General features: G+C 35.6%; 1 pseudogene; it reads right to left on the bottom strand.

The window, feature by feature from the left end:
* Positions 1–805: 805 nt before the first annotated feature.
* LOC124916814 overlaps positions 806–15756 on the bottom strand; it is a 22228-nt pseudogene continuing 7277 nt past the window's right edge.

Here is a 15756-nt window from a genome sequence, read left to right as displayed (position 1 = left end):
GTAGCTGGTTCCCTCCGAAGTTTCCCTCAGGATAGCTGGAGCTCGAATGCGAGTTCTATCAGGTAAAGCCAATGATTAGAGGCATCGGGGGCGTAACGCCCTCGACCTATTCTCAAACTTTAAATAGGTAGGACGGTGCGACTGCTTTGTTTAGACGTGCCAAGGAATCGAGAGCTTCAAGTGGGCCATTTTTGGTAAGTAGAACTGGCAATGCGGTATGAACCGGAAGCTGAGTTACGGTGCCCAAGTGCGCGCTAACCTAGATCCCACAAAGGGTGTTGGTCGATTAAGACAGCATGACGGTGGTCATGGAAGTCGAAATCCGCTAAGGAGCGTGTAATAACTCACCTACCGAATCAACTAGCCCCGAAAATGGATGGCGCTTAAGCGCGCGACCTATACTTGGCTGTCGAGGCAAGTGCTAGGCCCCGATGAGTAGGAGGGCGCAACGGTCGCCGCAAAACCTAAGGCGTGAGCTTGGGCGGAGCGGCCATTGGTGCAGATATTGGTGGTAGTAGCAAATATTCAAATGAGAACTTTGAAGGCCGATATTGGATGCTAACGCAATGTGATTTCTGCCCAGTGCTCTGAATGTCAAAATGAAGAAATTCAACCAAGCGCGGGTAAACAGCGGGAGTAACTATGACTTTCTTAAGGTAGCCAAATGCCTCGTCATATAATTAGTGACGCGCATGAATAGTTTAACGAGATTCCCACTGTCCCTGTCTACTATCTTGCGAAACCACAGACAAGGGAACGGGCTTGGCAGAATCAGCGGGGAAAGAAGACCCTATTGAGCTTGACTCTAGTCCGACTTTGTGAAATGACTTGAGAGGTGTAGTATAAGTGGGAGCCGAAAGGCGAAAGTGAAATACCACTACTTTTAACGTTATTTTACTTATTCCATGAATCGGAGGCGGGGCAACACCTATCTTTTTAGATCCAAGGCCTACTTTTGTAAGCCGATCCGGGTGGAAGACATTGTCAGGTGGGGAGTTTGGCTGGGGCAGCACATCTGTTAAAAGATAATGCAGGTGTCCTAAGATGAGCTCAACGAGAACAAAAATCTCATGTAGAACAGAAGGTTAAAAGCTCGTTTGATTCTGATTTTCAGTACGAATACGAACCGTGAAAGCTTGGCCTAACGATCCTTTAGATCATCGGAATTTGAAGCTAGAGGTGTTAGAAAAGATACCACAGGGAATGTGAGCTGGGTTTAGACCGTCGTGAGACAAGTTAGTTTTACCCTACTAATGACAGTATCGCAATAGTAATTAAACCTAGTACGATAGGAACCGTTTATTCGCACAATTGGTCATCGCGCTTGGTTGAAAAGCTAGTGGCGCGAAGCTACCGTGCGTCGGATTATGACTGAATGCCTCTAAGTCAGAATCCGGGCTAGAAGCGATGCAGACGCTCGCCACTCGTTTGCCAACCAACAGTAGGGATCTATGATCCTCGAAGGCATGTGTCGATGGCTAAGTCTTCCGGGTGGATGCGCTCGGAAGGCCGCTTTGAAGTACAATTCCTATCGAGTGACGGGTAGAATCCTTTGTAGACGACTTAAATATGCGACAGGGTATTGTAAGCGGAAGAGTGGCCTCGCTGCCACGATCCGCTGAGATTCAACCCTTCGTCGCTCAGATTCGTCCCTCCCTCTCAATCCCTTCTTAAAGAGGGACTAAACTTTTGAGGTTGAACATACACTTCTATTTGTAAATTTTACCAAGTACAAAAAAATTTTCCATGTAAAGTTAGCCAGGACCGAGTGAAGTTGTTGTTTGGCTAAGTGAGGACCGAGTGGAGTTGTTGTTTGGCTAAGTTAGGACCGAGTGAAGTTGTTGTTTGGCTAAGTCAGGACCGAGTGAAGTTGTTGTTTGGCTAAGTCAGGACCGAGTGAAGTTGTTGTTTGGCTAAGTTAGGACCGAGAAATGTTGTTGTTTGGCTAGGTTAGGACCGAGAAATGTTGTTGTTGGCTAAGTCAGGACCGAGAAATGTTGTTGTTTGGCTAAGTCAGGACCGAGAAATGTTGTTGTTTGGCTAAGTCAGGACTATGAAAAATGTTTGTTGTCTAAGTCAGGACCGAGTGAAGTTGTTGGATTCTAAGTCAGGACCGTGAGAAATGTTAGCTGGCTAAGTCAGGACCGAGTGAAGTTGTTGTTTGGCTAAGTCAGGACCGAGTGAAATGTTGGCTGGTTAAGTCCGGACCGAGAAATGTTGTTGGCTGCTAAGTCAGGACCGAGGAATGTTGTTGGCTGGCTAAGTCGGACCGAGAATGTTGTTGGATGGCTAAGTCCGGACCGAGGAATGTTGTTGGCTGGCTAAGTCGGACCGAGGAATGTTGTTGGATGGCTAAGTCGGACCGAGGAATGTTGTTGGCTTGCTAAGTCCGCACCGAGGAAAGTTGATGGATGTTATGTCCGGACCGAGGAAAGTTGATGGCTGCTAAGTCCGGACCGAGGAAAGTTGATGGCTGCTAAGTCCGCACCAAGGAAAGTTGATGGCTACTAAGTCCGGACTGAGGAAAATTGATGGATGGCATGTCCGGACCGAGAAATGTTGTTGGCTGGCTATGTCCGGACCGAGGAAATTTAATGGCTGCAAAGTCCGGACCGAGGAAAGTTGTCTGCTGGCAAGTCTGGACCGAGGAATGTTGTTGGCAATGTAAGTCCAGACCGAGGAATGTTGTTGGTTGGCTAAGTCCAGACTGGGGAAAGTCTTCTGCTGGAAAGTCCGACCCGAGATATGTTGTTGGCTGGCTATGTCCGGACCAAGGAAATTTGTCTGCTGGCAAGTCGGGACCGAGGAATATTGTTGGCTAAGTCTGGACCGAGGAATGTTGTTGGCTGGCTAAGTCCGGACCGAGGAATGTTGTTGGCTGGCTAAGTCCGGACCGAGGAAAGTTGTCTGCTGGCAAGTCCGGACCAAGAAATGTTGTTGGATGGCTAAGTCCGGACCGAGGAAAGTTGTCTGCTGGCAAGTCCGGACCGAGGAAAGTTGTCTGCTGGCAAGTCCGGACAGAGGAAAGTTGTCTGCTTGCTAAGTCCGGACCGAGGAAAGTTGTCTGCTGGCAAGTCCGAATCGAGGAAAGTTGTCTGCTGGCTAAGTCTGGACCAAGGAAAGTTATCTGTTGGTTAATTCTGGACCAATGAAAGTTGTCTACTGGCAAGTCCGGACCGAGGAAAGTTGTCTGCTGGGATGTCCGGACCGAGAAATGTTGTCTGCTTGGAAGTCCGGACCGAGAAATGTTGTCTGCTAGCAAGTCCGGACCGAGAAATGTTGTCTGCTGGCAAGTCCAGACCGAGAAATGTTGTCTGCTTGTAAGTCTGAACCTAGAAATGTTGTCTACTGGCAAGTCCGGACCGAGAAATGTTGTCTGCTGGAAAGTCCAGACCGAGAAATGTTATCTACTGGCAAGTCCGGACCGAGAAATGTTGTTTGCTGGCAAGTACGGACCGAGAAATGTTGTTGGCTGGCTAAGTCCGGACCGAGAAATGTAAGCCAGCGACAATGCCAGGACCGGTAAAAACAGCCTATTTGTTAAAATTGAGGTTTTCTTATTTTTTTTTTCACTTTAAATCTTACCTAAATAGGATAGATTCGTTGATAAAAAAACATATTACATAACAATGAATATATATTTATCAAACTATGAACTTATAACACTTATATCATATCTACACAAACACTTTCTTCACATTTGAGCATATATGCCCATTATTACTAAGAAAGTCATCCTTCATCATGAACATACAATATTATTACACAACAATGACCCAAACAATCCTAAATACAATACTACAACTTATATAAGATTTTACAAACAAGTTTTGAACTTAACGGAGTTTATTTGAAATTATTATCATTTCTTCTTATTTTTTAATGATTTTAATCGAAAATAAATAAAAATATAAAAATTTCGAATTTTTTTATGAATTTTTTTATATAACCATTATTAATCATAATATAAATTAACAAAAAAGAATTGAATTAAAAAGAATTTTCCTTCATTTATTTTCGAGCATTATACATGCATAGACACCCTCAATGTCTACTGTTGCTGAAAGAAAAACAGCAAAATAAGCATATATAAGGGGGGTAGGGTGCTCTCCTCCCTCGGCTGGTTGAAGTAGTAGTGAAACTAATATCACTCGGCCCCAGCCTGTGTTAGCACCCCTTCACTAACTCTCTAAATCCCCTTCACTAATTAACCTCACGACTAGAGAGTCGCCACCTAATTTTAAAAATTAGGAATTTAAGAGATGTGAGTTCGGCGTTTGGTTACGTGTGGGAAAGGGTTTTTAGACGCTATGTCCCACAACGCCCCTAAAGTCTCTACTAATTAATTTTGGCCTTTCTTTAAAACATTTTTATGCTTTACATTTTAGAACTTTTCCATTTTAAGCATTAAAGGGTTTGCATGAAAAAAAATTAAAAAAAATTAAAAATAATAATAATAATAAAAATAATAATAATAATAATAATAAAAATAATAATAATAATAATAATAATAAATAAATAAATAAATAAAATAAAATAAATAAATAAAATAAAATAATAAATAAAGACGAAAAATAACTAAAACAAATAAAACTGTACAAAGAGAACAAATTGTTTTTATTTTTATTTTTTTTATTTAGGCTCTAAAGTTTTATAAAAGTTTAACATAATAATAATAATATAATAATAATTACAAAACTATACAACGAAAAAAAAAATTATTTAGGGTTCTTCAAATTCAAAAGCCCTTAAAGTAAAGAAAACAGTTTTTTTTTTTTTTACATTAAACTTTCTTTTTGTAGTTATATTTTATTTACATGTTAAGTATGTTATTAAAGTTTACATAAATCATACATAAAGTTAAAGACCTAATTAACTAATAATCATACATACAATCATATTATATAATAAAAAGACCAAAAGCAATCTTATTAATGATATATAATAGAAAGACCAAAAGCAATTTTATTAAAGACAAAAACTAAAGGTAGAGTCAAGAAGCTAACAAAAAGATGGTTGATTTCTTGACTCAAGTGTATGAACTCTTTTTCTTCAAAAGGGGCAGCCTAAGGGCACTTTAATATTAAAATTTTGGCTCTTGAAAATGTCACGTGCAATGTGAAAAGAGTGCAATGTGAAAAGAGAGAGAAAGGTGAAGGTAAAGGTCAAGCGTTCAAGAAGAAACTTTTCTAGGGTATTAAGAAGGATATTTATAAGCAAAGCTATGAAACCCTAGGGCCCAAAGGACAATTTAACACACTTGACCGTTGGGAAAAAAACTATTTTAAACATTTACAAATGTTTAAAATAATGGAGCAATCTCCACTTGACATGTCAATAAATATCAAGTTTTTATCCATTGAGATTTAAGCTTTATTTAATAAATGATGTAATACTTGGTCATTTTAATTTTTTATTAAAAATGACCAAGCCTTCATGCTTCTCTTCAACACACGGCTGAATTATTCTTCCTTTCACAACTTCTTCCTTTATTTTAGCAATCTCTTTTTTCCTTCTTTGACCTAGGATGCTTCTCATTATTGTGTAGACACCGTTATCTTTTTATTTTTGCACGTTATCCCTTTTACACACTCCTTCATCCTACAAAAAAAATGATTTTGTTAAAAACACAAATAAACAATTTTATTTTTAATTATTCCTATTTATAAGAAACAATTCTAATTAAATAAATAAAATGCTAATTAACTTATTCAAGAAATCAAATTTCAAAGTTTAATCTAACTAATCTAACAAACAAAATATAACTAACAAAATTTTATAAAAACGCTAATATATATTTTGTAAATTTTTTTTTTAATTTTTTTTTTTATAAATACCCAAGGTAATTAATTAAATAAAACCTTGAATATTCTAAGTATAATAACATAGACAAATTACTACCTTAACTTTATTAAGAATCCAAAATCAATTATTTTCAAAAACTCAATTGTTCTAAAAATAATCGTCTTTAATATAAATCGTGCAATGAGTCCATGAATGAATTCGAGAAAATTTTATAGACTCAAATTTATGAAAAGCATAAACTATAAAATTAGGTGTGAAAAATGAGTGTCTACAGAATGTCCCTCTTAGACAATATTTGTAGAAAACACTCGGTTTAGAAAAATGCATGTCAAGGGTTGAAAATAGGCACTGCGTTTTGAAAATACCCAATTTATAGTTTATTTTTGGCTTCCTTGAATGAAAAGAGAACAAACCTGACGAGTCTCTCGGGAGACCCGTGTAATTTACCCTTCATTCTTCAAAGTCGGTTTATCATCCACTCGATGACGATTCACCTTTGTTTAGAATATGCATCGCTCCTGGTTTATCGATCGTGTAGATCGAGCCTGGTGGTTTCGACCATATTTCTACACACCTCGCCTAGTCTTTGGATTGTACATGAGTACACATATTGACTCAGTTTGCTGATTGTGTTTATTGTTTATTACTCTTTTCATTGAGCAATTTAATAGTCATTTTAATCACAACTCTGTTTGGTGATTAAGTTTGTCTCGTTTTTCACATGGAGCGAAAAAATCTTAATGATTATTCTAATCACAACTCTACTTAGTGATTATTATAGGTTTAAGTATCGCTGGTCAGTTTAGCGAAGAACTATTTAATCACAACTCTACTTAGTGATTCTTATAGATTTAAGTATCGCTGGTCAGTTTTGCGAAATACTATTTAATCAAAATTCTGCTTAGTGATTATATAGATTTAAGTATCGCTGGTCAGTTTAGCGAAATACTTTTTAATCACAATTCTACTTAGTGATTATTATGAATCTAAGTATCGCTGTTCAATTTAGCGAAATACTATTTAATCACAATTCTACTTAGTGATTATATAGATTTAAGTATCGCTGGTCAGTTTAGCGAATACTATTTAATCACAATTCTGCTTAGTGATTATATAGATTTAAGTGTCGCTGGTCAGTTTAGCGAAACACTTTTTAATCACAATTCTGCTTAGTGATTATATAGAATCTAAGTATCGCTGGTCAATTTAGTGAAATACTATTTAATCACAATTCAGCTTACTGATTATATAGATTTAAGTATTGCTGGTCAGTTTAGCGAATACTATTTAATCACAATTCTGCTTAGTGATTATATAGATTTAAGTGTCGCCGGTCAGTTTAGCGAAACACTTTTTAATCACAATTCTGCTTAGTGATTATATAGATTTAAGCGTCGCTGGTTAGTTTAGCGAAACACTTTTTAATCACAATTCTGCTTAGTGATTATATAGATTTGAGTATCGCTGGTCAGTTTAGTGAAATACTTTTTAATCACAATTCTGATTAGTGATTTAAGTTCGAAGATAGACTTCCTTAATTTTCAAAGCACTAGCGTCTTCTTCAACGGTCTTGAAATACTTTCAAGAATTGGTTCCATACTTTCTTCCTTAGAGAGTGTCGAGAGGAAACCACATGTAATCGATGTTCTTCGAGATTCATGCTATCACTTTTGGGGACTTGTCTTTCGCCGAGACGTTTTGCCCTGAGTTTTTTGAGGGATTTGTTCGCTTGAATGCTTAATCTTTCAACCATGTGTCATGAGGTTGAGTCTCGTTTCTCAAATTCGGAGGTCAGTGTGCTTAAGATTCTATGGCATTGGGCTCTTTTATACTCAGGGTATATTTAATAGAATCGGAACATTCTTGTTCTTGCATTGGCAATTTAGACAAGAGTCTAGATGAACAACAAATGGTGATTTCAATATCTCAACCTCTACGAGTATTTTTCTATTTTATTAGGCCTCTTTTCTTTATGACCGGGGTGTATTTGATAGATTCAAACACTTTGTTCTTGCTTAGCAATTAGATAGAATCTAAATGAACAACAGTATTGTACTTTATATCTCAACCAACACAGTCTTTGTTTAATTGATTTTATTTTTCTTGAGGTCTTATATCTTTGGCACTTGACCTCCAATTGAGACGAGACATCGCCTTTGTTGATGACCTGGTTCCGAGTTTGGGCATTTATCTTTTATGAGCTCTCTCTTAAACATCAGTAGTTTAAGCTTTTGTCTAGGCTCGAGATAGATCTGTTTGCGAAGCGCTTTACTCGGATTCCACTAGTTACATTAGTTCGTCAAGAGACATCCATTACGGAGAAACGTATTTTCCCGCATCCCTACTTATTTCTTGCACTCGCTCATCAGTTCGCTTGGCATTAGAAAAATTCAGGGGTCTATCTTTTCTTTTTATCTTCCACAAATGCCCCTAGTTTCGACATAAGGGGTTTGATTGTTTTGGATAGATTTGTGATCCCAATTTCTCATTGGCTTGAATTCTGTGGGGATGTATTTTGTCCTAGCTCAAGATTTGACTTGCTTGGGATTTGAGACCGTACTTGTGAAAAGTTGCATACGTATTCTCATAAAAGGAGAAATAAAGTTCGAATGTAGTTCCGAAATTGTATCATGGATAGATCGTGATTCCGCATTTCGTTGAGGAATTTTCTTAAGTTTCTTCTGGAGCTGCAATTGACTTAAGCTGGGGAAATTTTCTTAAGTATCTGCTATAGTGGCAATTGACTTAATCTGAAAATCTTTTGAGATCATAAGTCGAAGAGAAAAAATACTTTAGCTTTGGGCGTTATATTTTCTCAAGTGGGACTCTGTGAGGATCTTGTGGTCATTTTTATTTTAATAAAAATGCCCCTAGTATTGACTAGGAGTTTGGTTTTTGAAAATGTGTAGGACCGGGCTTATACAAGCTGCCTACGTATTCCATAGCTAGGGGAATTCAGGTCCAACGTAGTTCCATGCACATGCTTGTGAAAATCTTTGTTTGAATTCTTGTGAAAACGTTGAAATCCTAAGTCGAAGAGAAAAATATTCTAGCTTTGGGCGTTATATTTTCTCAAGTGGGACTCTGTGAGGATCTTATAGTCATTTTTATTTTAATAAAAATGCCCCTAGTATTGACTAAGAGTTTTTGGTTTAGGAGTCAACTCAGAGTGTGATTACTCTCTTTTTAATGTATATGCAATGAATGTATGCGATGTGATGTGAAATGAAATGTCTATCAACTTCTTTCGATAATTGATAGTGGTGACCGTTGTGATCGATTTTTTAAAAAAAAATATTTTTGGTATTAGTTTAAAAAATCTGGGACACTCTTTAAAAATATTATTTTTGAAAACGTGAGGGGAATTAATTTTAATGTTGAAAAAAATTTAAGTTTAAAAAAAAACGAGGCTTTATAGACAACTCAATATCTTACATTCCCGTCGAATCTGGGAGAGATTGGGAGTTTTTTAATGGTAAGTGTGTCATAGGCATTTTTTTAACTTTTTTTTATTAATTAACCTCACGACTAGAGAGTCGCCACATAATTTTAAAAATTAGGAATTTAAGAGATGTGAGTTCGGCGTTTGGTTACGTGTGGGAAAGAGTTTTTTAGACACTATATCCCACAACGCCACTAAGGTCTCTACTAATTAATTTTGGCCTTTCTTTAAAACATTTTTACGATTTACATTTTAGAACTTTTTCCATTTTAAGTATTAAAGGGTTTGCATAAAAAAGATAAAAAATTAAAAAATAAAATAAAATAAAAATAAAAAAAAAATTAAAAAAAATAAAATAAAAATAATAATAATAAAATAATAATAATAATAATAAAAATAATAATAAATAAATAAATAAATAAAATAAATAAATAAATAAATAAAATAAAATAAAATAAAATAAAATAAAATAAAACTGTACAAATAAAACAAATTGTTTTTATTTTTATTTTTTTACTTAGGGCTCTTCAAAATCAAATGAATCTAAAGTTTTATAGAAATTTATTAATAACATATCTAATTATTCAAATAATAATAATAATATAATAATAAAACTATACAAAGAAAGTTATTTTTTTTTTAATTATTTTTTTTTACTTAGAATGTTTAATATTAGATCTAATTATTCAAATAATAATAATATAATAATAATTACAAAACTATACAATGAATATTTTTTTACTTAGGGTTCTTCAAATTCAAAAGCCCTTAAAGTTTATACAAAGAAAACAGTTTTGTTTTTTTTTTTTTTTTTTACATTAAACTTTTTTTTAGTTATATTTTATTTACATGTTAGGTTTAAAATTTACATAAAATATACATAAAGTTAAAGACCTAATTAGCTAATAATTATATATACAATCATATTATATAATAAAAAGACCAAAAGCAATCTTATTAAAGATATATAATAGAAAGACCAAAAGCAATCTTATTAAAGACAAAAACTAAAGGTAGAGTCAAGAAGCTTACAAAGATGGTTGCTTTCTTGACTCAAGTGTATGAACTCTTTTTCTTCAAAAGGAACAGCCTAAGGGAACTTTAATATTAAAATTTTGGCTCTTGAAAATAATGTGAAAAGAGTGCAATGTGAAAAGAGAGAGAAGGGTGAAGGTCAAGGTCCAGCGTTCAAGAACCCTTTGCTAGGGTATTAAGAAGGATATTTATAAGCAAAGCTATGAAACCATAGGGCCCAAAGGCCCATTTAACACACTTGACCGTTGGGAAAAAAACTATTTTAAACATCTACAAATATTTAAAATAATGGAGCAATCTTCACTTGACATGTCAATAAATATCACGTTTTCATCCAATGAGATTTAAGATTTATTTAATAAATGATGTAGTACTAGGTCATTTTAATTTTTAATTAAAAATGACCAAGCCTTCATGCTTCTCTTCAACACACGGCTGAATTATTCTTCCTTTGACAACTTTTTCCTTTATTTTAGCAATCTTTTTTTTCCTTCTTTGACCTAGGATGCTTCTCATTATTGTGTAGACACCGTTATCTTTTTCTTTTTGCACGTTATCCCCTATACACACCCCTTCATCCTACAAAAAAAAGATTTTGTTAAAAACACAAATATACAATTTTATTTTTAATTATTCTTATTTATAAGGAACAATTCTAATTAAATAAATAAAATGCTAACTAACTTATTCAAGAAATCAAATTTCAAAGTTTAATCTAACTAATCTAACAAACAAAATATAACTAACGAAATTTTATAAAAACGCTAATATATATTTTGTAAAATATTTTTTTTTAAATTTTTTTTTATAAATACCCAAGGTAATTAATTAAATAAAACCTTGAATATTCTAAGTATAATAACTTCTCTAAGTGTTGTAACATAGACAAATTACTACCTTAACTTTATTAAGAATCCAAAATCAATTATTTTCAAAAACACAATTGTTCTAAAAATAATCGTCTTTAATATAAATCGTGCAATGAGTCCGTGAATGAATTCGAGAAAATTTTATAGACTCAGATTTATGAAAAGCATAAACTATAAAATTAGGTGTGAAAAATGAGTGTCTACAGAATGCCCCTCTTGGACAAAATTTGTAGAATACATTCGGTTTAGAAAAATGCATGTCCAAGGTTGAAAATAGGCACTGCGTTTTGAAAATATCCAATTTATAGTTTATTTTTGGCTTCCTTGAATGAAAAGAGAACAAACCTGTCGAGTCTCTCGAGAGACCCGTGTAATTTACCCTTCATTCTTCAAAGTCGGTTTATCTTCCACTCGTTGACGATTCACCTTTGTTTAGAATATGCATCGCTCCTGGTTTATCGATCGTGTAGATCGAGCCTTGTGGTTTCGACCAAATTTCTACACACCTCGCCTAGTCTTTGGATTGTACATGAGTACACATCTTGACTCAGTTTGCTGATTGTGTTTATTGTTTATTACTCTTTTCATTGAGCAATTTAATAGTCATTTTAATCACAACTCTGTTTAGTGATTAAGTTTGTCTCGCTTTTCACATGGAGCGAAAAAATCTTAATGATTATTCTAATCACAACTCTGCTTAGTGATTATTATATGTTTAAGTATCGCTGGTCAGTTTAGCGAAATATTATTTAATCACAACTCTACTTAGTGATTATTATAGATTTGAGTATCGCTGGTCAGTTTAGCGAAACACTTTTTAATCACAATTCTGCTTAGTGATTATATAGATTTAAGTATCGCTGGTCTGTTTAGCGAAATACTATTTAATCACAATTCTGCTTAGTGATTATATTGATTTAAGTATTGGTGGTCAGTTTAGCGAATACTATTTAATCATAATTCTGCTTAGTGATTATATAGATTTAAGTGCCGCTGGTCAGTTTAGCGAAACACTTTTTAATCACAATTTTTCTTAGTGATTATATAGATTTCGGTATCGCTGGTCAGTTTAGTGAAACACGTTTTAATCACAATTCTGCTTAGTGATTATATAGAATCTAAGTATCGCTGTTCAATTTAGCGAAATACTATTTAATCACAATTCTGCTTAGTGATTATATAGATTTAAGTATCGCTGGTCAGTTTAGCGAATACTATTTAATCACAATTCTGCTTAGTGATTATATAGATTTAAATGTCGCTGGTCAGTTTAGAGAAACACTTTTTAATCACAATTTGGCTTAGTGATTATATAGAATCTAAGTATCGCTGGTCAATTTAGCGAAATACTATTTAATCACAATTCTGCTTAGTGATTATATAGATTTAAGTATTGCTGGTCAGTTTAGCGAATACTATTTAATCACAATTCTGCTTAGTAATTATATAGATTTAAGTGTCGCTGGTCAGTTTAACGAAACACTTTTTAATCACAATTCTGCTTAGTGATTATATAGAATCTAAGTATCGCTGGTCAATTTAGCGAAATACTATTTAATCACAATTCTGCTTAGTGATTATATAGATTTAAGTATTGCTGGTCAGTTTAGCGAATACTATTTAATCACAATTCTGCTTAGTGATTATGTAGATTTAAGTGCCGCTGGTCAGTTTAACGAAACACTTTTTAATCACAATTCTGATTAGTGATTATATGGATTTGAGTATCGCTGGTCAGTTTAGCGAAATACTATTTAATCGCAATTCTGCTTAGTGATTATATAGATTTAAGTGTCGCTGGTCAGTTTAGCAAAACAATTTTTAATCACAATTCTGCTAAGTGATTATATGAATTTGAGTATCGCTGGTCAGTTTAGCGAAATACTTTTTAATCACAATTCTGATTAGTGATTAAGTTCAAAGTTAAACTTCCTTAATTTTCAAAGCACTAGCGTCTTCTTCAACGGTCTTTAAATACTTTTAAAAATCGGTTCCATACTTTTTTCCTTAGAGTGTGTCGAGAGGAAACAACATGTAATCGATGTTCTTCGAGATTCATGTTGTCACTTTTGGGGACTTGTCTTTCGCCGAGACGTTTTGCCTTGAGTTTTTCGAGGGATTTGTTCGCTCGAATGCTTAATCTTTCAACCATGCGTCATGAGGTTGAGCCTCGCTTCTCGAATTCGGAGGTCAATGTGCTTAAGATTCTATGGCCTTGGGCTCTTTTATACTCAGGATATATTTAATAGAATCGGTACATTCATGTTCTTGCATTGGCAATTTAGACAAGAGTCTAGATGAACAACAAATGGTGATTTAAATATCTCAACCTCTACGAGTATTTTTCTATTTTATTCGGCCTCTTTTCTTTATGACCGGGGTGTATCTGATAGATTCAAACACTTTGTTCTTGCTTAGCAATTAGATAGAATCTAAATGAACAACAGTATTGTATTTCATATCTCAACCAACACAGTCTTTGTTTAATTGATTTTACTTTTCTTGAGGTCTTAGATCTTTGGCACTTGACCTCCAATTGAGACGAGACATCGCCTTGGTTGATGACATGGTTTCGAGTTTGGGCATTCATCTTTTTATGAGCTCCCTCTCTTAAACATCAGTAGTTTAAGCTTTTGTCTAGGCTGACTAAGTCCGGACCGAGGAAAGTTGTCTACTGGAAAGTCCGGACCGAGAAATGTTGTTGGCTGGCTAAGTCCGGACCGAGGAAAGTTGTCTACTGGCAAGTCCGGACCGAGGAAAGTTATCTGCTGGCATGTCCAGACCGAGGAAAGTTGTTTGCTGGCTAAGTTCCGACCGAGGAAAATTGTCTGTTGGCAAGTTCGGACCGAGGAAAGTTGTCTGCTGGCTATGTCCGGACCGAGGAAAGTTGTCTGCTGGCTAAGTCCGGACCGAGGAAAGTTGTTTGTTGGCAAGTCCGAACCGAGGAAAGTTGTCTGCTGGCAAGTCTGGACCGAGAAATTTGTCTGCTGGCAAGTCCGGACCGAGAAATGTTGTCTGCTGGCAAGCCCGGACCGAGAAATGTTGTCTGCTGGCTAAGTCCGGACCGAGAAATGTTGTTTTCTGGCAAGTCCGGACCGAGAAATGTTGTCCTGCTGGCAAGCCCGGACCGAGAAATGTTGTCTGCTGGCAAGCCCGGACCGAGAAATGTTGTCTGCTGGCAAGCCCGGACCGAGAAATGTTGTCTGCTGGCAAGCCGGACCGAGAAATGTTGTCTGCTGGCAAGCCCGGACCGAGAAATGTTGTCTGCTGGCAAGTCCGGACCGAGAAATGTTGTCTGCTGGCAAGTCCGGACCGAGAAATGTAAACCAGCGACAAGGCCAGGACCGGTAAAAACAACCTATTTGTTAAAATTGAGGTTTTCTTATTTTTTTTCAACTTTAAATCTTACCTAAATATGCTAGATTCGTTGAGAAAAAAACATATTACATAACAATGAATATATATTACCAAACTATGAACTTATAGCATTTATATCATGATTTACACAAACACTTTCTTCACATTTTAGCATATATGCCCATTATTCCTTCATCATGAACTTACAATATTATTACACAACAATGACCCAAACAATTCTAAATACCATACTACAACTTATATAAGATTTTACAAACAAGTTTTGGACTTAATGGAGTTTATTTGAAATTATTATCATTTTTTCCTATTTTTTAATGATTTTAATCGAAAATAAATAAAAAAATATTAAAATTTCGAATTTTTTTATGAAATTTTTTATATAACCATTATTAATCATAATATGAATTAACAAAAAAGAATTGGATTAAAAAGAATTTTCCTTCATTTATTTTCGAGCATTATGCATGTACAGACACCCTCAATGTCTACTGCTGCTGAAAGAAAAACAGCAAAATAAGCATATATAAGGGGGGTAGGGTGCTCTCCTCCCTCGGCTGGTTGAAATAGTGGTGAATCTTATATCACTCGGTCCCAGCCTGTGTGGGCACCCCTTCACCAACTCTCTAAATCCCCTAGAGCGAAAGTGAAGGTGGCAAGCCTCGAACTCGACCATGGTGGACACAAGGGATGTGCGGGGGTGCCATGGTCGAGGGCTGAGGCCGGTAGAAATTAGCCCCACGAATGACTCTCTAGTCCCAGAAGATTCAACCTGGCAACAGTTTTACACGACTACAGATCATGCTGCGCATATTTCTCGTTCTCGATGTAATTCGCTAGGGGAAGATCTTCAAAACAGTTTCGAGTCATCAATGGGTCTACTATCTATCGAACAAGCCGGTCAAGGGACTGGCCCCTGGGCATTGCGACTCAGGACGACATGATTCTTTCTGAGAATACATGGTTGCGCACGAGAGAGGATTCTGGCATGTGTGTTGCTTCGAGATAGTCGGAATATAGCTAGGGAACGTCTTCAAAGAAAGTTGCGGATGATGGATGGGCCTTATAATTTGTCACCTCAAGCTGGGTCACAAGATTAACTTCAAGTGATCTGGCCCCTCGGTCTCGACCGAGGATGACAAATACTAGACGCAGTTATCATCCCCGACCGAGAGGATTCAACTTAACATTGGTTTAAGATTATTCCGATTTGTGGGATTTAGCCAGGAA

The sequence above is a fragment of the Impatiens glandulifera genome, chromosome 9, assembly GCF_907164915.1.
Source record: "Impatiens glandulifera chromosome 9, dImpGla2.1, whole genome shotgun sequence".
NCBI classification, from domain to species: domain Eukaryota; kingdom Viridiplantae; phylum Streptophyta; class Magnoliopsida; order Ericales; family Balsaminaceae; genus Impatiens; species Impatiens glandulifera.
This window is presented reverse-complemented; position numbering and strand designations above follow the sequence as displayed.